This window comes from Phyllostomus discolor, chromosome 9 (assembly GCF_004126475.2).
Source record: "Phyllostomus discolor isolate MPI-MPIP mPhyDis1 chromosome 9, mPhyDis1.pri.v3, whole genome shotgun sequence".
Taxonomy (NCBI): Eukaryota; Metazoa; Chordata; class Mammalia; order Chiroptera; family Phyllostomidae; genus Phyllostomus; species Phyllostomus discolor.
In genome coordinates, this window is record NC_040911.2 from 76045842 (window position 1) to 76067196 (window position 21355).

At 39.0% G+C, this 21355-nt stretch overlaps 1 protein-coding gene across 4 annotated transcripts in view; it reads left to right on the top strand.

The window, feature by feature from the left end:
- Nucleotides 1-21355, top strand: part of PAK5 (p21 (RAC1) activated kinase 5) — a 274928-nt gene that overhangs the window by 72364 nt on the left and 181209 nt on the right. For 2 of the 4 annotated variants that reach the window (XM_028525070.2, XM_036010102.1), the window contains exon 2: nucleotides 9389-9495. The exons of the other annotated variants lie outside the window; for them this stretch is intronic. The gene's annotated coding sequence lies outside the window, so the exon portion shown is untranslated. The remainder of the gene's footprint in view (nucleotides 1-9388; nucleotides 9496-21355) is intronic. 4 annotated transcript variants of the gene reach the window in all.

The window sequence follows — 21355 nt, forward strand, 5'->3', positions numbered from 1 at the left end:
TTCAAACTAGGGACTTTTCAAGTACTTGGTAGTCTCATGGGGCTAGTGGTACTATATCAGGCAGTACAATTTTAGGGTTGTCCCTGTGTTTGACTTTACTGTATTTGGGGGCATGTGTTATTTCCATTTGTCCTAGTAACCCCACAAATCAGTTTCAGTATGTCAAGGACCCAAATACGTGGAATCAAATTGTGGCCCAGCTGATGCTTTCTTTTCTCAGGTAGATTATTCTGATTTCTGAGGACATAAAACCTGGGAAATGCTGTCTTCTGCTTGTTTCAAAATCTTGAATATTTTAAATGTCTTCACAAATGTGTTTGCTGCTGTTTTGTTAATATATCAGAGTAGAGTTTCACTCATAAAAATTAGGTCATCATTCTTTTCTTTTTTAAATTGACATATAATTGACATAGAACATTAGATTCAGGTATCCAACACAATGATTTGTTACTTTTGTATCACACATTGTACTTTTTTTTCTTGTGATGAGAACTCTTAAGATCTACTTTTTAAGCAAGTTTTAAACATACAATATTATCGACTATAGTCACCATGCTGTATATTACACTATTCACTTTTCCTGTGTCTCATCACCCACCAAATATTTATTGAACAGCTTTTGGGGTCAGGTACAGTTAAAGGCCCTGTGGCCCTACTGTAAAAAACTCAAGAATTCGTCTTCACAGGGTTCACATTTTGGTGGAAAAGGCTGCTGGTAAACAGAACACTATGTAAATAACTTCCGCAAGAACAGATTTTTCTTTATGACTTTAGCTTTTTAGAGCAGTTTCAGGTTCACAGCAAAATTAAGAGGAAGGTACAGAGATTTCACATATATCCCCATGTGTCCAGTCTCCCCATCATCAATGACCCCCACCAGAGTGGTATTTACATTTGTTGCAATTGATGGACCTGCATCATAATCACTGAAGTCCATAGTTCACATTAGGAAAAGCAGGCATTTAGCAAATGTTTTTACAGTGTGTTATCAAGCTTTATCTTTAATCAAATGCCATGTACAAAAATCACATGCCACATGTAAAAATAAATAAGATAGTGGTTATTTAAAATTCTCTTTTAAAAAAAAGGATTCCTCACTTTTGATAACTTTTCACCTCAGGGTTCCTTTAATTACAGAGATCCTTGATTTAGATTCTTTCTTTGAACTACTGTAATTTACAGGGGACTTTTCAGGATTTACCTATCTTGTAAAGTGAGTTACAGTAAGTTTGGTTAGGAAGATGTTTACCCTGCTGTATTTTGCATCCCCAGGTGCCTAATTTATGGACAAGTCCCACATCATACTTCCCTAGGGCTGTCAGATGCATGGGTGAACCACTGTTTGTGCCATCTTCCAGGGTAAACTTTAAGGACTTTTGCAAAGTAGCTGCCAGCAGGGCAGGTCAAAGACTTTCCATTTGCATGTTTCCAGTTGAACCCTAGGAGGTATTTATTTGAGCTGCTGATGTGAACAAGGCTCTAATTTCTGTATTAATTAAGGTTGTCTTATTTATTGAGTGGAAATGTGAAAGCATTTAATAATTTAAAGACTTGATGATTTCAAAGCATAATTGACTTTTGAGGTTTCAGACACCAAAGAGAAGAATGTTAACTTGAAGCAAAGGCACTTGCAAAGATTTTACTGCAGCTGAATGCATATGCAGGATATTTCTGGAGCTATATCATGTTAAGAAGATTCTTTCAGTAGCATTTAACTGGCTGAGTGTAATAAAATAGAGTGTTTTATTACATAATAATTGACTCCAATGGATGTGGGTATTTTGATTATTGAAGTAATGCTAATGTAACTGTAGTTGAAAAGATTACATTTACTTTTTAAACCTCTTTAACACATCAGATTAGGTCAGTTGGTTCAGTACTTGAGATCATACATTTACTTTTCACAGATTTAATTTTCTGGGATATGTTGCTTCCTGAAACTTCTTAAGCTATTTTCCAGTGAACAAAGGTGGTTATTGAGTTCCTTTCTGTACATCTAAGTTCTTAATTTTTCAATGTAACTAAAATAAAAACTGATGCTGTCTATTTTTAGCAATAAGAAAATTATTGGTATGATTGTGTGACTAAGAGAGTTGATAGAAGATGAGCCTCGGGCTTTGCAAACAGGCAGGAGCTGAGGACATTCTTGGGGTGCCTTGGGTTGGGGTCCTTAGAAGCAGAGCCTGTAACGGGATTCTTGTGCAGATGCCCTACTGAGGGAATTTTCTATGGAAAAAGCTGTAAGGAAGTAAGAAGAAGAAGATAGGGAAGAAGAAGGAGTCAAGCAAAAATAAGGGTTCAGGGGAAGCTGAGTCTCAGCTTGATTCCACAAGGAGTTCTGGAGCTTAATATCATCAGAGAATTATTCCACCTTGAGGCAGAGGGCCTGGCTTTATGCACCTGTATCAGCCAGTCATTGGATAGGGACTGCCTCAGGAGGAAGGGCAGCCTTCCCATTAGTGAAGTCTTGCTGAAGTGGCTCTCTGGTGGAAAGGGTTACCAGGTTTATAGCACTTGCCAATTTCCATGTGGTAAATACTCCCATCATGGCCTCTTTCAAGCTACCAGTGTGAAGTGGCTGGATGTGGAGTTGAAAAGGAATTTCACAATAAGCTCTTACGAATTACTATGGAGCTGGCTCCAGGAAATCATGGCTCCCAGGCACATCCTGGAGAGGGGATTCCTGTCTGTTGAGGGCAGGTCTTTGGGAAAAGGGTAGCCTGTAAACTGTTATGACAGCAATTGGGAATAGGTACATTGGCCCATGAACAAAGATCTGGGAAATATCTGCTAGAGGCTGATGAGACGTAGGGAGCATGGTGAGCATCACACAGTAGGAACAGGACTGTCAGCAGGCAGGCCCCCACTGCTGTGGCCATTACTAACTGCCATTGCATCACTCACTCAAAATGCAGAGTCCTTGAGAAAGTTTAAATTGGTCCTACCTGAGGTACATGCCCCCTCTTGTTGTATCAGGAAGGTATAAGGAAAGATTTAGTCCACTGTGCTTCAGTAGTAGAAAGGAAACACTACCAAGACCATACAAAATTGAGGGGAGTTGTAATGTCCCGAAAGGACCCTAGAAACACACACTGAAGGAAACTGGAGCCTACATAGCATTATCAACAAAGAACATCTAGCCTAAAAAAACATCTTAAAAGAGTTTATTTGAGCCAAACTGACAATAATTGCCAGGAAGAAAAATCTCAATGGATTGAAAAAATGCTCTGGAGAATGTAGTTTTACAGCTTATTTTATACAGTAGAATAAAAGGCAGAGATGTAAGGGGGTTACATGAAATTCATTGGTAGTAGATTAGGGAGGTGGGAGAAAGCAAAGTGGAGAAATTTGTGAGATTGGATGAAGAATAAAATGGAGAGACACATGCTTCTTTTGCATTACTGGGTGCAGGATAGTTAGTTAACATTTACAGAACATAGAGAGGGTATGGGAGCAAGATAACCATGAAAGGTTCTTCAGGTTTGTGTTCTGGTGGGAGATTGTACCTTTGAGGGGAAAACGAGGATTACTTTCACATTCTAAAGGTATGCTCTCTTAGATGCAAAAAGATAATAGACAAGCTCACTTGAGGTAAAGACTGACCTTTGTCAAGGAAGCTACAGGCCAGGCCTAGGATGTGACGACTCCCCACCATGACTCATTTTTAGTGAGGAATTTTTATGTTTGGACCATCCTGTGTGGTTACTTTCAGTCTTTGAGTTTGTAGGCCTTCCATGTCAGCCCACCTTGAGCTTGTCAGGTTTAGTATGTGGCCTCTTCTCTTGTCCACAGAATTAATGGCAAGTATTTAGTACATATGGAGAAGTTGGCAGAATGGTAACAGAAGGAACTAGCATTTATTAAGTATATTTTATGTATGCCAATAATTATTTGCCAGCAGTTGTTTCAGCTACCCACTATACTGCGGCAGAAACTGTTGGTTGCCTCCCCACTAACTTTTCTGCCAAACTTCCTCCTTGGTGGCAGAATCCTACTACCATTATAGAAGCCAAAAAAAAAGCCAGATGTCAACTTTCCCAGCATCCTTTGCACATAGAACATAGACACAGGACCCAATTCTGACCAATGGGTTCTGAGAGGAGGTCTTTTGGGAAGTGAGCCTTCTGGGAAAGAGTTACCTTTCCTATCAAGGAAAACCCCAACACCTTTTATTCCTGCTCTAAATAAAGTCATGTCAGAACATGATGCTTTGGAGCTGCGTTAACTGTCTTGTGATAATGAGAGGAAAACCAAGAAAATCACAGGAAAGCTGACTCACAACCCTGACATTGTACTGTTAGATGAACTTCAAAACCACTTATTTGTGGTATCATCATGACATAAGACCTTAAATATGCCTATTATTTATTCTCCTTTTATATAGGTGTTCAGTTATTTGATATACTTGTTTTATGTTATTTAATATCACAGTATCCTGTAAGAGGTATATTCTCATTTTCATTTCACATATAGAGAAACTAAAGCAAAAATCATTAACTTGATGGAGGGATGACAAAACTTCAGACTTTTTGTTCTCACTCCAGAAGCTGAGATCTTCTTCTAGGCCACACTACTTTCTTAAATATTAGCATTTCCTGTTGACTATGTTCTATATGATAAAGAGCTCTCAGTTCTTTTTCTTGCTTTGTTCCCATTGACATTTTCATTGGTTACTACCATGAAACCTGAGTTATCCAGGAATCAGTCTTGTAGGACTATCAGGCTGAAGGTGAGGATCATATCTCTTTAGGAATAAAACCATCCTGGACAGGAACAAAAGCATCCCTGACAATAAGGAAACAGCCTGTGGATATCAAATTGCATTAGAAGAGCTCCTAACAAGAGTATGGGCAGCACTTCAAGCTCAGTGCAGATCAGCTGTGATCCGGGCAAGAGAAATGCTAATTTGTAGAGAGTTTCAGGTTTTAGAGTGAAGAGACCTTCAGTGTTGAGTACTTCATGGTTAAAATGGGAAGGTATTATTATTTGGTGGGAAGGCTCTCACTTTTAAAGAAAACCCAGTATACCAGAATGGCAAACTACTAGATCAATCCAGCAATCAGCAAACCTTTCTATGCCTGAACACCAATCCCATAACTGCTGCTCTCTCTCCTTTCACTTTTGTTCTTGGTTAAGTCTTCACTGCAGACTTAAAAACCTTCTCTTTCCTTTTCTATGACAGCCCAGGTTATTTCAGTGGAACCAGGGCAACAGTTACTTCCTCCAAGCACAAACCCAAATATAGTGAAAAAAATTAGATAACATATTGGTGATGACAGTTGATACACGAAAATGAAAAGTCATTGGAGAAAGCATTGCCAGACATGTGATTGAAACATCTGTGGTTAGAACCCTTGTCACAGCAGAAAAGGCATTCAAAGGCTGATAGGGATGTCAGGTGCTCACTCCCACACCAGCTGATCAATAGGTCAGTACTCCCGTCCATACCCTAAGATTATGCCATGACTCCTTCAGCACATCCACTTTTTCTGCCTTCAGGGAAGTTGGTAAGTATCTAACTTTTTCTATCCCCCTTTTGTTTATTTTACATGAGTCTATGGTGAGGTTAAACTGAGATGAGATTCTTAGACTTTGAGACTTGACTATGGAATTTTCCTTGACTTCATGTTGCATCCCACATGAATAATTAATGGATGGAAAAGATAAAAGACTGTGAGCATATCTGTTTTCTAGGCATTATGCTAGGTGGACTGGTGTGGGGAGAACATAAAGAACTCAGGGCCCTCCTCTTTTGGTTATAGGTGATTAAACTGGTCAGAGAGATGAAGGGACCTGTCCAGGTGCCCATTATGGCCCAAGCACTCATCTCTCTGGTCCTTCTCCTATGCTCACTCTTCTACAGCAGTCTGCAGACTGGCACTGTAACAGAGTGAAATGCTGGCTCTCTCTGACTCTGTCTTAATTCTAGCCTGCATTTCTCCCAGAGCCTTCAGGCAAATAGCTCCTGCTACAGGTACAAGGCAGAACACCCCCCCTCCAAAGAATTACAATTTATTTATAAAAAAATGCATATTGCCCTGGCTGGCATAGCTCAGTGGATTGAGCTCGGGCTGCGAACCAAAGTGTCACAGGTTTGATTCCCAGCCAGGGTACATGCTTGGGTTGCAGGCCATAACCCCCAGCAACCACACATTGGTGTGTGTGTGTGTGTCTCTCTCTCTCTTTCTCTCTCTCTCTCTCCCTCTCTCCCTCTCCCTCCCTCTATCCCTTCCCTCTCTAAAAGTGAATAAATTTAAAAAATCTTTAAAAAAATGCATATCGATTCTTACATATTTAAACTTCAGTCACTTTCAGAGGACTCTCTATTTGATGCAGTACACCTACTAAGACAGTTTTTCCACTGCTCAAAACAGTTTTTGAACTCATCAGTTGTAAATCCCTTTAGTGTTTCTAATAATTGTTGTTTCACCTCTTCCACATGGGCAAAACATTTCCCTCTGAGGACTTTTTTCATCTGGGGAAACAAAAAAAAAAGTTGCTCATGGAGATATTGGGTAAATAGGGAGGGTGGAGCATGGAGGTCATGATGTTTTTGGTCAATAACTGCTGAACACTCAGCAGGGTGTGGACAAGTGCACTGGTAAATCACCCATCATGAAATGGGCAAATGCTTTGAAAGAGTCTCTAAAAAAAAATTCCTGAAGCTGAACACAGCCTCTCACAACAACACCAACTGGTACACTGATACAGATGGGATCCTAGAACACTCACCTAGCAGAGGAAGCCTGTACTACAAGGGGCCTGCCCTCCAGAAGATAATTCTGTTTTTTGGGGGATCCTCCTCTCATATGCTAATTATTAGATGAATTTTGCTTGAGGCTTGAACATTTGCCAAAGATTTGCAGAAGCCTCAAGGCTGGACTCATATCAGCATGGGTCAAGGGACTGGAGGGGTAGAGGAGACAAAGAGATTTAGGGATTTTGTGCTCTTCCTGGGATTTCTATTGGTGCCTGGGTGTCATGCACCTCCTGCCCTGCCCGTTCTCCCTTCCTCCAACAACAAGAAGTCTGAGTTCTGGGCCTCTTAACTGGATTTTGGACTTGTGCCAGCTTTGAGGTCATTCCCTCAGGTTCTTGAGTTGGTGCCTTTGTTTTGTTTTTTAATTTCTTCCATGGGAAACTCAAATGTCTCCCCAACATTTAAAATAAACACGTTAAGAGGTTTATTTAGGTAAATGGCCCCTAGTGGACATTCTCTTTGGATGGAACTAGAAGACAGGTAATTTTGTGTGGTGTCACCATGAGCACCTCCAGCTGTATAAGTGCCATTGGAATAATAAATCTGATATAGTGGTGCCTGTGGGGAAAAAAAAACTCCTAATTCTTTTTTAAATAACTTTTTTATTGTTCAAGTATAGTTGTCTCCATTTCTCCCTGACCACATCCCCCCACCCCACCCACCCCTACCTCCCACCCTTGAACCTACCCTCTTTAGCTTTGTCCATGTGTCCTTTATACATGTTCCTTGAAAGCCCTTCCTCTGTTTCCCCCCATTATCTCCCTCCCTCCACCCTGATTACTATCAGTTCTTTTTTTCAATGTTTCTGGTTACATTTTGCTTGCTTGTTTGTTTTGTTGATTAGATTATAGGTGCCTTCTTTATCAATAAACCTTTTCTTACTCTAAACTCTGTTGCTTATTGCTTTTGAAGAGTCAGGCACACATACCTTGAATCAGTAATAGCACCTATTTGGGACCATTTTTCAACAGGCCTCAGCAAAATCTGAAAAATATGGCATGTTTTTCATGATTTTTTAATTGGGAATTCCATTTATGGAGTATCACCTTAAGAGAAGCAGGTGTGTGTGTGTGTGTGTGTGTGTGTGTGTAAAATGTCCTTTGTGGTAAAATAGTGGATAACTCTGCTAACTTACACCTAGAATTTTTAAAAAATACATACTTTTCTGTGAAACTTGAATATATACCTTTTTTTAAAGATTTATTTATTTATTTATTTTATATTTAGAGAGGGGAAAGGAGGGAGAAAGAGAGAGAGAAACATCAATGTGTCGCTTCTCACATGGCCCCCATTGGGGACCTGGCCCGCAACCCAGGCATGTGCCCTGACTGGGAATCAAACCTGCAACCCTTTGGTTCACAGCCCGTGCTCAATCCACTGAGCTATACCAGCCAGGGCTGAATATATACTTTAAAAAAATATATACTTTACTGTAAACAGCTGCAATTAAATGAAAGAACAGGAATTTATCACACAGTGGTGAGTAAAAGTGGGCTTATAGTTGTAATACAGATAAATAACACAATGAGTATGAATAATACAAGAATAAACTGTTTTGTGTAGTTACAATGGTAAACCTACTTTTGCCCACTCCTCATATTTCCTGGTCTGTCATACATCAATATAGACTTCCCCTCCAGTGACACATTATGATCAAGTGACATGGCCTTTCTCTGATTATGATAAATATTACTTTAGGGCTACCTATATAATGAGAAAACAAATGCACATTTTCTTGAGTGGTTGATGTACTTTTATAAATTATATAGTATAAACATCATACTTGATTCCTTGCTTTCTCATTGTAACAGTAGGTTATTGCTGTGTAACACACAATAGCTCAAAATTTAGTGACTTTTAAAAACCAGCATTTATTCAGCCCATTGGTCTGCAGGTTGTCTAGGCAGCTATGCTAATCTAGGTTGTGCTTCTTTGTTTTCAGTTGCTTGGCTTTCACATGTGTGAGGTCAGCTGGAGATCATTTTGGGTTTGACTGGTCTAGGATGACCTCTCCTGGTATTTTGGGATGAGTAGGGAGGGTCTCTTTCCAGGTAGTGTCTCATCTTCCAGAAGGCTAGTCAGTGTGTTCTCATGGGGGTGACAGGGTTCCCAGAGAGAGTGGGAGCTACAAGGCTTTTTGAAACTCAGCCTCAGAACTGGTTCAGTATTGCTTCTCTCCCATTCAATTAGCCAAATGCAAGTCATATATTCAAGCCAGATAAAAGAAATAGGGAAACAGACTCCACCTCCTGAAAGGGGGAGCTTCAAGGTCATTGCAAAGGGCTTATGTACAGTGAGGGATAGAAAAATTGGTGGTTATTTTTGCAGTTTCCACATGCTGATTCCCCATGTTGAATCAGTCAGCAATTCTTATCTGTTCTGTGGCTAAAATTTTTAAAATTCACTAACTACCACTAATAACTCTCAGTACCACTAATTCAAGCTACTAGGTCACCTAGGTCACCACAGCAACTCCCTAATTTATCTGCCTAGCTCCATTCCTGGTCATCTCTAATCTGCTCTCTACACAATAGGCATGGTGATAATTTAAAAATAGAAGTCAACATGTGTCAACTTCTTACACTTAGAATGAATTTATTTCTTTTCTGTGTCTGAAATGTCCCACAGTGATCTGACTTCTGCCCAGCACCAGCCTTGGCACTTCCTATGAAGTCCTGGAGCACATCAAACTCATTTTGTCTCAGGGACTTTGTAACTGCTGGACCCTCTTCCTGGTATGTTCTTTCTCTAACTTTTCATACTTATTTCTTCTCATTCAACCACATCTTGTAGAGGGTCCTTCCTTAACCACCTTTGTCCAGTAGGACGCTATCTTCTTAGCAAATTGCTTTGTATACTTCCTTAATAATACTGTTTGGTTTGTTAATTTACATGTTTATTGACTATCTCTTCCACCAGAATGTGCTTTATAAAGTCAAAGATAGTATCAGTTGTTCACAGCATTGTACATAGTAGTCACTTAATAAATGTTTGTTGGTCTCCTACAGAGAAGAACTCCTACTTACAATTTTTGCCAAATAACCAAACCAAAGAATATTTATAACCTTTTTAAAAAAATGTGTATTTTTATGGCTATACATTGTTACAAATCATAAATATTGATAATGACAAACGATCTTTTATTATGGAAATGGAATCAGGATGGTCCAAAAAATTAAAAGTGGAGCATCTGATGCTCCATATATTGTGATGACATTTACAAAAAATATATTAGTATGTTGCTTAATTAATACAATGCAAGTAAACATTTTCAGAATGGGGTCTCTGCCAGATATAGGCCTCAGTACTCAGAGCCTCATTTCCCAAATGGAGAAAAGAGCTCTCTGAAATTGAATTTTACTCATGCTTGAGAAAGAAATGAAATCTCTCCATCATGAAAAATGGGTATCAGGTGCTTTTGATTTCCTTTTATCAGCTGCTAATCGGAAAAGGCGAGGGCAGAGAAGCAAGCTAATGAAGAAGCCAGCCGTTTCATAGGCAGTTGTATTGCAGGAAGCTTTGTGATTGTTAATGAGATGATGGCCTTGGGAAATACATTGTGAGAGGGAGAAATGGAGGAGGAAGTGGTATATTGCAAAGCCTCTCCCTAGGTGGATAACATCTAAACGTGTTCATGCTAAAATGTTTTTGAGTCATGAGAACTAGGTTTTGAACAAGAGACATCTGGTGTTTGGAAGATGCTAGAGGACCTTTTTCCTTACAGGTCCTTTTACATTAGTAATGATTTGTATCTATACATTAGTAATTATATTATCTCTTCGCATGAATAGTTTAGAAACACATTGTAATGTACGTTTATAATTTGGAAGGGCTGCCAATTGTCTGTAGTACCTTTTCTAGCTGGGAGAACTCCTTCCTTTTAGAGTCTGTAGAAGCCAGGGAAGCTCAGCTCTCTGTTTCCCAGCCTCTTTTGTAGCTAGGGCACAGGCCTGTGTCACAGGCTTGGGCAATCAGATAAGCATACCCTAGACTATGATGTAAAGGAGCAGAACAGGAGAGAATCTGTTTTATTGTAGACCTAGGCATTGGCAGTTGAGATTATAGGACCAGTAGAAACTATGACCTATGCCGATGGTGGTGGCTTTTCAAGCTCTGTGACAACACATATTATGTCCTCATGGACAGATAGGGGTGGAATTCTAGTCATGGTCCCTTTTAGCTTCCTTTGCCTCTCCCTGGTTCTTTCTGCAGGCTTCCCAGCAATGTTATATTACCTGTTACTCTTTTAATAAGTTCTTTTACTCTTCAGTAAAGCAGGGTCACTTTTTATTGTTTACATATAAGAACCATGACTAACTCACTCCCAAAGAAAATGCTAACCATGCAATGAGTCCTTCTATATCCTCCTCAAAAATATATAGTCCCTGTGTGATTAGCATAATCATATGTTAATGTGTCCAGCACCATGCAAATAATGAGATTCTTATTTAGGAGGATTTAAAAGCTTTGTGACATTGGTTTCCCAATTCTTTTATTAAAATTTTGACTATTGAGTTAGATTCTCTAGTCAATGTTATGTTTCACTCTGTCTTTTAAAAAATATGTCACTTTTTAAAAAATCTAGTCGTATTGAATAGAATTAGTCCATTGAACAATTTTCTGCTGAGCATGATCATTCTCATTGTGTTTGGAGGAGTAACAGAGTTAAACAGTTCTTCCTCCTCCACTGAGAGAGTAATTCCCTCTGATGGAGAGTATGGGCACTGATAAAGGTTAATGTATCAAGTAGTTGAAGATCTGTGTAGCTCAAAAATTATTTGTTTATTTAAAATATTTTATTGGGTCCTTGCTAAAAACCAGAAATTATAAAGCACTGGTGAGTCAGAACGGATACCTGGGTAATTTTTGTTCAGGAAACATAACTTTCAAGAGTGTTATACAGTCTAGGGCAGTGGAACCCAAGTCTGGCTCACGGACCTGTGCCATCTGCACGCCCTTCCTGGCCGGCAACAGATGAAGGCACTTGTGCCGGAACACCTGTCGTTCATCAGCTGATGTTTCTCTATCTAGTGTGTTGCGTTTTTTAAGAAACTGAATTAATTGGCATCTTTGTGCAGGTTCCTAATCTTGTCACTAATCATAACTGTTTATGTTTTGGGGTACTTTGAGTAGCAGTCATTTTAAAAGGCTGGAAATAACAGGTGATTACATCCATCTTTGGAACAGCACAATATGTCCTCATATTAACATTCATTTCAAAACAAACATTTAAATTAATACTTATTTTAGAGCCCTAATTTGTTATCTTTTTCTTTTCATAAGTGAACCCTACATAGGTATTAGTACATACAAAATACCATTCTGGATTTTGTTGGACTTACAAAAACATCAAAGAAATCAATGGTCATCAGGATTCTTCAGCTGTGTAACTGAGAAAAGAACAATTTATACATTCAAATACCATATATGATTGAAAGCTTTGGAGTTTTGTTTTGTTTTTTTGTTTTTTGTCTTTTGGATAAGAATTATAGCCCAACCCTGGCTGGTGTGCGTCAGTGGATTGAACACTGGCCTGGAACCAAAGGGTCTCTGGTTCGATTCCCAGTCAGGGCACATAAATGGGTTGCTGGCCAGGTCCCCAGTAGGGGACGCGGGAGAAGCATCCACACATTGATGTTTTTCTCCCTCTGTTTCTCCCTTCCTTCCCCTCTCTCTCAAAATAAATAAATAAAATCTTTAAAAACAAGAATTATAGCCCATTAGAAAGCTCCATCTATACAGTATTTTAAATAAATGTTTGGCAAGTTGACTTATATTTTTATCTGAGTTTTGTATATGAGTGTGTGAGTTAATAGTTCTCAATAAATCTTAAAAAATAACTTCCCCCTGATTAAGGGAGAATTGATGAGTATTTGTAGATAAAATACTTGTAATAATAATATAAGACAGTGGCTTTTTTGTGAATAGCTGAAGGGTTATTTCTTAATATTTTTTCAATCATCCAGTCAAATAAAACACCAGATATAAAAACTAAAAACGCTTTTGATCACAGCTGGACTGGAGACAGCCCAAACAAACCTGTGGGGTCAGAGGGCAGAGGCGGGTTACGTTTGGAGGACCCTGGCGCGGAGGGCAAGAAAGAGGCTTCCGCGGCACTGCACATGCTTTAGGCCTGGGCTTTCTAATACGGCAGTTACCAGTAACCGTGGCTACTTAAATGTCAATTACTTAAAGTAAATACAATTCAAAATTAAGTTCTTCACTTGCACTAGACACCTTTGACTTGCTCAGTGACTCTGTGGCTAGTGTATTGGGCAATTTGTAATTATATTTTATTGTATTTCCATAATGGCAGAAAGTCTGCCTGGAGAGTGCAGTATTAGATCGCAGACTGGGTTGTGACTGAGTGTACTGATGTGTCCATATTCATTGCGTTGTGTGCTTAAGATCTGTGTACTTTATCATAGTATTTGTCGATTTAAAAAGTATATAAAGAAAAAATTAGATATTTGGTTCTGCTGGCTTTTCTTCTTCAGCTAGAGGGATGTCTGTGTCATTTTTGGACAATGGGAAGCCTGGGCAGAGACTTAGTCGATACAGAGAAGATGCGTTCTGAGACTTGTACCGCCAGGGCAGAGGTGGCCCTCCGTGCATGGGCAGTGCCAGGCACACCAAGTAAAAGCGCACTGTCAGTCTTTGGAAGATCAGTACCAGAGAAGGGAAGACCTGCTGTCTCTTGGGAGGCTGGAAACTTTTGAAACACTTTTTATTAATGCTGGGCTTACTCTTGTCGTTTGAAAACCTTGCTCCTGCTTAATGCAGGTGATCTCTTCGTCACTGGTTTCTGGGGTGAGAGAGTGGGGAGGAAGCCAGGGCAAAGCTAATGAGAAAACAATATAGACAATTAAACTGATTCACAATTTCTTTTTTCTCGTGTTTTTTACATTGACATTTCCTCCTTTTTTTGTCTTGTTTTGTTTTGTTTTTCAGGTTTTGAGGATTTCAGCAGAGTTAACTCACTTTGTCTTAATTTATTCAAAGCCTATCACGTAAAATGCCGTCTAGGGACCGGCAGCATTGATTTAACCCAGAGCTTGTCATCGGGTGCCCCCAGGCCCACAAACCAAAGCCTGCATTTTAAAAGGAGATCTGTGTGTACACTGTAGCTGGAGAGGTACTGGTGTAGGAGTCCAGTGTCAACGGCTGCAGAACATAGAGCACCCAGAATATTGGATAACCACACTAATTAATTAGGTTGATTACTTTGCAGCCCAGTGGCCAAGATGAATTGTAGATATTAAATTGACCATCTACTGTCTGCCAAATGTAACAGCTGCAAGGAGTTGTTTCCTTATTGTGGGATTTCTCATCTCACAAAGAAACTGCACCCCCAGTTTCTCACCTGTTGAAGTCCACTTTCTTATAACAAGCATGTGGGGTGTCAAATGTGTTTTATATATTAAAAGTGAAAATTACTTTTTGAACTTGTGTCATTCAGAGTGAAAAATGACATATAAGAAGATAAGTGCACCATTTTAAGCCTTGACTACAGCAATGGCAATTTAATAAGATGGCAATTTACTAAAAAATAACTTGGTACTGACAGCTTTCAATTAATCTCTGAAGGAAGAAAAAATGAATAGCCTCAAATGTTAGCTAATTAGTATTATTTATAGTTAGCTTTGTAAGGTCTGTTCTGCTTACTTTTGACTTCATTTTAAATCAGATACTGAGGACATACTCTGGTAACTTAATTTGGAAGGAATAAAGGACTGGCATAGTTTCTCCTTTATCCTCTCAACCTGCTGTTGAAACTTCTTTAGCAGCTCACACCACAAGCAAATAAATTGTGCATTCCCCAAGAGGTCTCTCTGAAAAGCTGGAATGAGCTGATTTTGTTCAAATCACAGAAGCATGGAAAGCAAAAGTCAATATTGAGGGCTATGTGGAGAAGAAACGAGAACTAATTCTGAGTGGTATGGGTGCAGCAACCAGTAAACCCAAAGGCAAGACACAGATGACTGTGGGTTTGTTCAGAACATCATTCAGGATAGTCATTCCAGCACACCAACCCGCAGGTGTGAGAGAACTCTGCCATGCTATTGCCTGTTATTAGGAAGGCAGTCAAGGTGGTCTGCCACTCTTTCATTCAGCCCACAGTCTACCCCTGTACCCATTTAGTACTCAGCACAAAGTTGATGAGTTTCCCCCCCCGAACCCTTAACTTGTTAATATTTTCATTCTTTTATCCATTCACTGGACATATTTAAATGCCCATGAAGAACTGTATACTGGGTATGTTAGTGCAATCAGATAAGTCCTTGATTTTGATGAGCTTATATGGTCTAGCTCCTATATAAGTAGCACAGGCCAGTTTTGCCAGTTAAATGAACTAAAAGCAAAATTATTTGTTCTAGAAAAAAAATCCGTATTGCTTTTTCAGCTTTTTGTTTCTATTTGATAAACTCTGATGTTTTAGGGCACCTAAAGATGTATGTATTAAATTCCTGTGGGTGCTGTAATTAATTGGCACAAACTTGGTGGCCAAAACAGGAGTTTGTTTGCTCACAGTTCTGAAGGTCAGAAGTCTGAAATCAGTATCAACGGGCTGAAATTAAGGTGTCAGCAGGGGTGCTCTCCCTCCTGAGGTTCTAGGGGAGGTTTGTTCCCTACTTCTTCCCACTTCTGGTGGCTGCCAGCATTCCTGGACTTGCGCCTACATCACTCCAGGCTTTTAGACCAGCATCTTCAAATCTCTCTCTTCACATCATCATCTTCTCTGTGTGTTTACCTCCCTGTTTCCCTCTTCATAAGGATACATGCTGTGGCATTTGGAGCCTGTCTGGCTAATTCAGGAAAACCTCCCCCATCTCACTATCCTTAACTTAATCACATCTGCAAAGTCTTTACCATATAAGGTAACATTCACAGGTTCCAGGAATTAGGATATGGCTATCTTTTGGGGGGCTATTTCTCAGCTTGCCACAGACTTCAAGGAATAAGGGCATTGCCCTTTAAAATGTTGCTTATTCTTAAAGAATAGATATTGTTTCTAGCACATCCCATCACAGTGTTTACCAGGAGGTCTGGTCTCGTCAAGGTCAACACTTCCTCAGGGACACCATAAAGATGGAGAGAGCAAGGAAGTGATAGACCCAGGGTTAATTCTCTTCCTATAAGTGGATTATGTTTTAGATTTAGAGAGCATTCATTTATGACTATACCTAGATATTGGTGGCACTTTTGAAACATTACTATTATGGAAATGAAATACATAAGTAAATCTGGGAAAGTAAAATTATTTTCTTTAGTCCATCCTGAATTGACTTTGTGTGTGTCCTGTGTGGTGTGTTTTCTACAGCAGGAGTCTAGAGCAAACAAATGAAAGGGAACTATGGAACAAGAAGGGTTGCAGGCATGTCTGCTGTTTGAACAGAACTTGGTATATTTGCTTATACTGAAGATGCCTCAGGGACTTCAGCTAAGAGAATGATCATCAGTGTGTGTAATTTATTTATGGGATATTTAGATGCCTTTATTGCATGAGATCGAAAACAATTAAATCCTACTTCTATCTGATGAATGAAAGAGTGACTTGAATAGAGTAACGGGGCTCCTACAGTCATTTATGGGCAGATCTGCTTTGTTTTCACAGTTCACCTTTGTTATGAGAAAATAAAAGTAAGATGATTTTCTCTTTCATTTTTTATTCATTTGGCTTTTGCATGGAAGAAACAGTGTATACTTGGCACCTGATATTTCCAGTGCCATCTGTCTGTTGGTTTCCTTGCTGTGAACAGATTCCCAGTATCCTGTGGGTGTGTGGGGAGAAAATCATTATCAAAATCTTTTCTGAGAAGGTCAACACTGTGCAGCATCTGAATGTCCTTGGGGCATGAAGGTTGGATAGAACATTGCTTTATCCAGCTCACCTTGCTCTGTACCTTAAGAAGACGTGGTCATCATAGGACTGCTGCTGACCTCCAGCTTCCCTTTACACCTTTTAAAGGTAGGATTTAAAGTAAGGACAACATGGCAGATCTCTGAGTAGCTACTTCTATGTTGGCCTGACATTTTTTGAAGTGTTGCTTTCAGGAAAAAAAAAGAGGGAGGATTTTTTTTCTCTGCTGGATCATTGGGATCCTACTTAGCGTTGTCTGAAGAAGTGGGTTTATCAAAGATTTCATACAAGACCTCCAGAGATTCCCAGCTGTTAGCTAGTAGCCTTCTCACTCCCCCAACAAAGACCTGTGCCCTCAGCACTGTGCTTATATAGAGCCTGACATTTTGTAGAGCACCTCAGGGTTTTTAAAGCAATTTTGTAGATGTTTCACATTTTCTCCTCAGAATAACCCTCTGAAATAGTCCGGGCAGGTATTAATCTTGAATTTATAGATGAGAAAATTGAGGCTAAGAGAGGTCAAATAACTTACTCAAAGTCATATCATTCTTAATCAACAGAGTAGAGGCTAGAACTCATTTCTCCAGAAGCTTAATCCTTATTGTTAACTGTGATAGACAAACTCACATTCCTACAGGGACCCCCTAGATAATATAATTTAAAGAGGTCGGGATGGGTAAGAAACGAGTGGTGGGCTCAAGAGTGATCTAATGGAGTGAGGACAGTTTTTGAAGGTATTGTATTGTCAGCCTTCCTCCCTTCCTCTATTTTCTGTCGGTAAGAGTGCAACCTTACCAGGTCTCAGGGAGACATAGATTTATCATTCCCATCTTTCAACTTTGCAGACAATTTGAAAGGTAAAGTACATGAAACTGTAAACTGTGGTTGTCCTGCAGGGGGTCTTGCATCAATAAGGTTAACAAGAGGCCAATTGGTGGTAGCATTTGTCAGTGTAGTCTGAGATAGATATGTGCAAAGTGACAGAGGGAAGATTTGGAATGGTCAGCCCAATGCCTTGTGCTGCAAAAGGCTAAGCCATAATATTGGGGTCTGAGAGACCATGTAGTTAAACTCTCATTTTAAAGTATTTTAGGGAGTATAATTAGTATAGCAGTTATCCACTACCACAATAATGCTGCATAAAAAACATAAAACATCAATGGCATATTGCAATAAGTGTTTATGGCTCATAGGTCTTGCAATAACCAGGCATCAGCTATAAAGCTCTAAAGATATTTTAAAAAAATTTTTTTTTAGAGAGAGGGGAAGGGTGGGAGAAAAAGAGGGAGAGAAACATCAATGTGTGGTTGCCTCTCACACACCTCCTACTGGGGACCTGGCATGCAACCCAAGGCATATGCCCTGAGTAGGAATCAAATCAGCTACCCTTTGGTTTGTAGGCCAGTGCTCAATCCACTGAGCCACACCAGCCAGAGCAAGCTGTGATAATCTTGGCTGGCTTTTGGCTGATCTCTTGGCCTCAGCTGGGAAGACTGGGACAACTCTGCCCAGCTCCATTTGTCTCTCACCTTCCAGCAGGCTAGTCCAGACATGTTCTCAAGGGGAAGGCAGCAGGGCAAGAACAAAGGAGGAAAAAGACAAGGTCTCTGAAGACCTAGCCTTGGATTAGTAAACTGTTACTCTGTCGGATAAAACACAACACCTGGGGTGGAGAAATGCACCTCACATTTTTGGAAGGAACTCCAAGGCCACATGTCAAGAGGTAGGGTAGGAGGACAGTAATTATTAAATACTAGAGGCACTACTGAATCTATCAACAGATTAGGAATTAGTAATAGAGTAGAGCCAGGCCTCTTACCCCTCCCGCACAGTAATGCCTTTCACATCATTTCTGGAGAATCTCAATTTGTCTGTGGTGGTGGGTCCCCCACCCTCAACACACACAAATAAGCCCCAAGTATTGAGAATCTTCAGTTCACTGCTAGGTTCCCTGCTAATCTCCCAGTTGTGCTGGGCTTTGTACTCTGCCAACACTTCCCTAATCCCTGCCACAATGTTAACTCCTAGTTATGTAGTTTGCACATAAAGTCCAGTGGTGACATCAGCATTTTTACCATGGAAGAACATTTATAATTTATTTTCCCTATAGACTCCATGTTTGGAAACTGTTTTGTACCACAGTTTTTAATAATTACTTTTGTCTTTAAAAATATAAAATGTGCAACTGCCAAATAGAGCTTCTGGTTGGCATGAGATACCACACTGAGCAAAAGCTAGACAAAAGTAACAATCATTTCTGCTTCAGTTAGGTTGGACCTGCATTTTCATAGGTAAATACCCAAGTGTGGTTTTAGGCCTTTTGACTCTTTACTGATTCCAGGTTCAGAGTCTTGGTGATAAGATATACTTCTATCTTGAGCATTTTTTTATGACCAGACTCTTCTGCAGACAAAACATCTTTCCCTTGTGTTAGTCACTCAATCTGGTGTTCTCTCAAATTAGGGTTGTAAAATTGTTGATATTTCAAAAATGATTGATTATCCAGTCTCACTCAGAAAGTTCATTAATCTGACTCCTGATAACAAGTTAAGGGGGAGTTACAGGTTCATTTTGATGATGTCATTTAGCTCTTGGGAAAGACTTAAAAAATGAAGAGAAAAGATATTCTTCCTTAAGCAAGTAATTTGGTTAACCTCTCTGACTTTCTGGAGATTTAAAATTCAACTTCCATAAAATATGGCAAGAGTAGTGTTAGAGGTTTTAGCAATTGTAGTTTAATACTGTACTTCAGAGACATAAATTGTGTCTCAAATGAGTGCAAGCTTTCTTTTATCTCTATATCACAGGGAAGGTCAGATATGGAGATCATTTTCCCCAGCTGGAATATTTCATTCTTTGTTTGATTCCAGCCAAGAAGAGAAGTCAGTGAGCACTTAGAAAATGGTTGCAAGCTGTGATTTAAAAATAAAAATAAAAGAAACAAAGACCCTGTGTTGATTTAACTATAGAAGAAAGAATTTTTTAGTATGGCATAGTATTATCATATTTGATGGACTTTGCATATATTATAGAATATTGCAAAAATGAATAATGTACCTCGAGGTGTTTGTGATAGGAAGAATAACCCCTGTCTGCTTTTTAAAATTTCTCAATCATTTCTTAAAACAATACAGCAGTTGAGCAGTACTATGTAATAGAACTTTCTGCTGTGATGGGAATGTTTTATATCTGCACTGACAATACAGTTGCCATTAGCCCTAGAAGGTTATCAAGTTAATATGTGGCTAGTACAACTAAGGAACTGAATACTCTTTTTTTAAAAAAAAATATTTTGTTGATGTTAACAGACATACAAAAAAACCCCCCCTGTTTATCCTGAGACCATCAACATAAAGAAGACAGTGACCATTTCTATCACCCCTGAAAGTTTTCTGGTAGCTTTAAAAAATCTGTCTCATATCGCCTCCATCCAGCCTCACCTCTGTGCCCAGGTGACCCCTGATCTTATTTCTGTTACCATATGTGATGTTACATTTCCTAGAATTTGAATCAATGAAATTATAGAGTACGTACTCTTTCTTAGTCTGTCCTCTTTCACTCAAAGACCTTATTCTGAGATTCATCCAATTTGCACCATGAATAAATTTTTGCCTCAGCTTGAAATTACATTCAGAAGAGATACAAACAACTATAGGCTGGGAATTAACAACCTCAGTTTAATTAAGAATATTAAACAAAAGTACAGTGGAAATCACATTTTCTTGGACGATTAGACTGGATCTGATAATATTAATAAACATTTTACTAAAAGAAACATTTATTGGGATTTATGTCATATGAACTTTACTCAGGTTTTATGTCCCTCCTCCAAAAAAAGAGTTTATTCCAATTTATTGTTAAGCAGCAGTCTGTAGCATGGATGTTTCACAGGTGATGCAAGCATTCACCTGTTGGTAGACATTTGGGTCATTTTCAGTCTTTGGTTATTACCAAGGAAGCTGCTGTGAACATGCATGCAAAGACCTTTGTGTGGAGGTGGACTTTGGTTTCTCTTGAGTAAATAGCTAGGCAGGAAATGGCTGGATCATAAAGAAGGCATATGTTTATTATTTTAGGGAACTGCCAAACTGTTTTTGCAAAGTGCTTCTACTCTTTTATGTTCTCCCAGGAACACATGAGTCTTAGTTCTTCCACATCCTTACCAAAACTTGGTATGATTAAGCTTTTCAATTATAGAAATTTCAGTGAGAGTGTAGTGGTACCACATCATGTTTTTATGAACATATTTTCTTGTGTATACTTATCAGTATATATTCATGAAGTATCTGTTCATATCTTTTGTCCAGGTTTTAATTGGGTTGTTTGGTTTTTTAAAAAATATAATGTTTGAGGATTTTTTATTTTGAATACAAGTCCGTCATCATATTTATGGTTTTAAACTATTTTTCTCAGTCTTTGGCTTGTCCATAATTTTGATGAAGCATAATTTTTCAAAAAAAATTTATAGCTCATGCCTTTAGTATTCTATCTAAGAAATCTTTGCCTTACCCGTGATCACTAAGTTTGTCCCTATATTTTCTTCTAGAAGTTTACATGGCTTAATAATATGGTGAATTACATCAATTTTAAATGTGAATCAACCTTGCTTTTCTGCAGTGAATTCCATCTAACCATGATGAATTATCCTTTTGATGTACTGTTGAATTCATTAGATAAAAATTTTTATTAAAATTTTCATGTCTATGTTCTTAATGGTTATTGGTGTGTAGTGG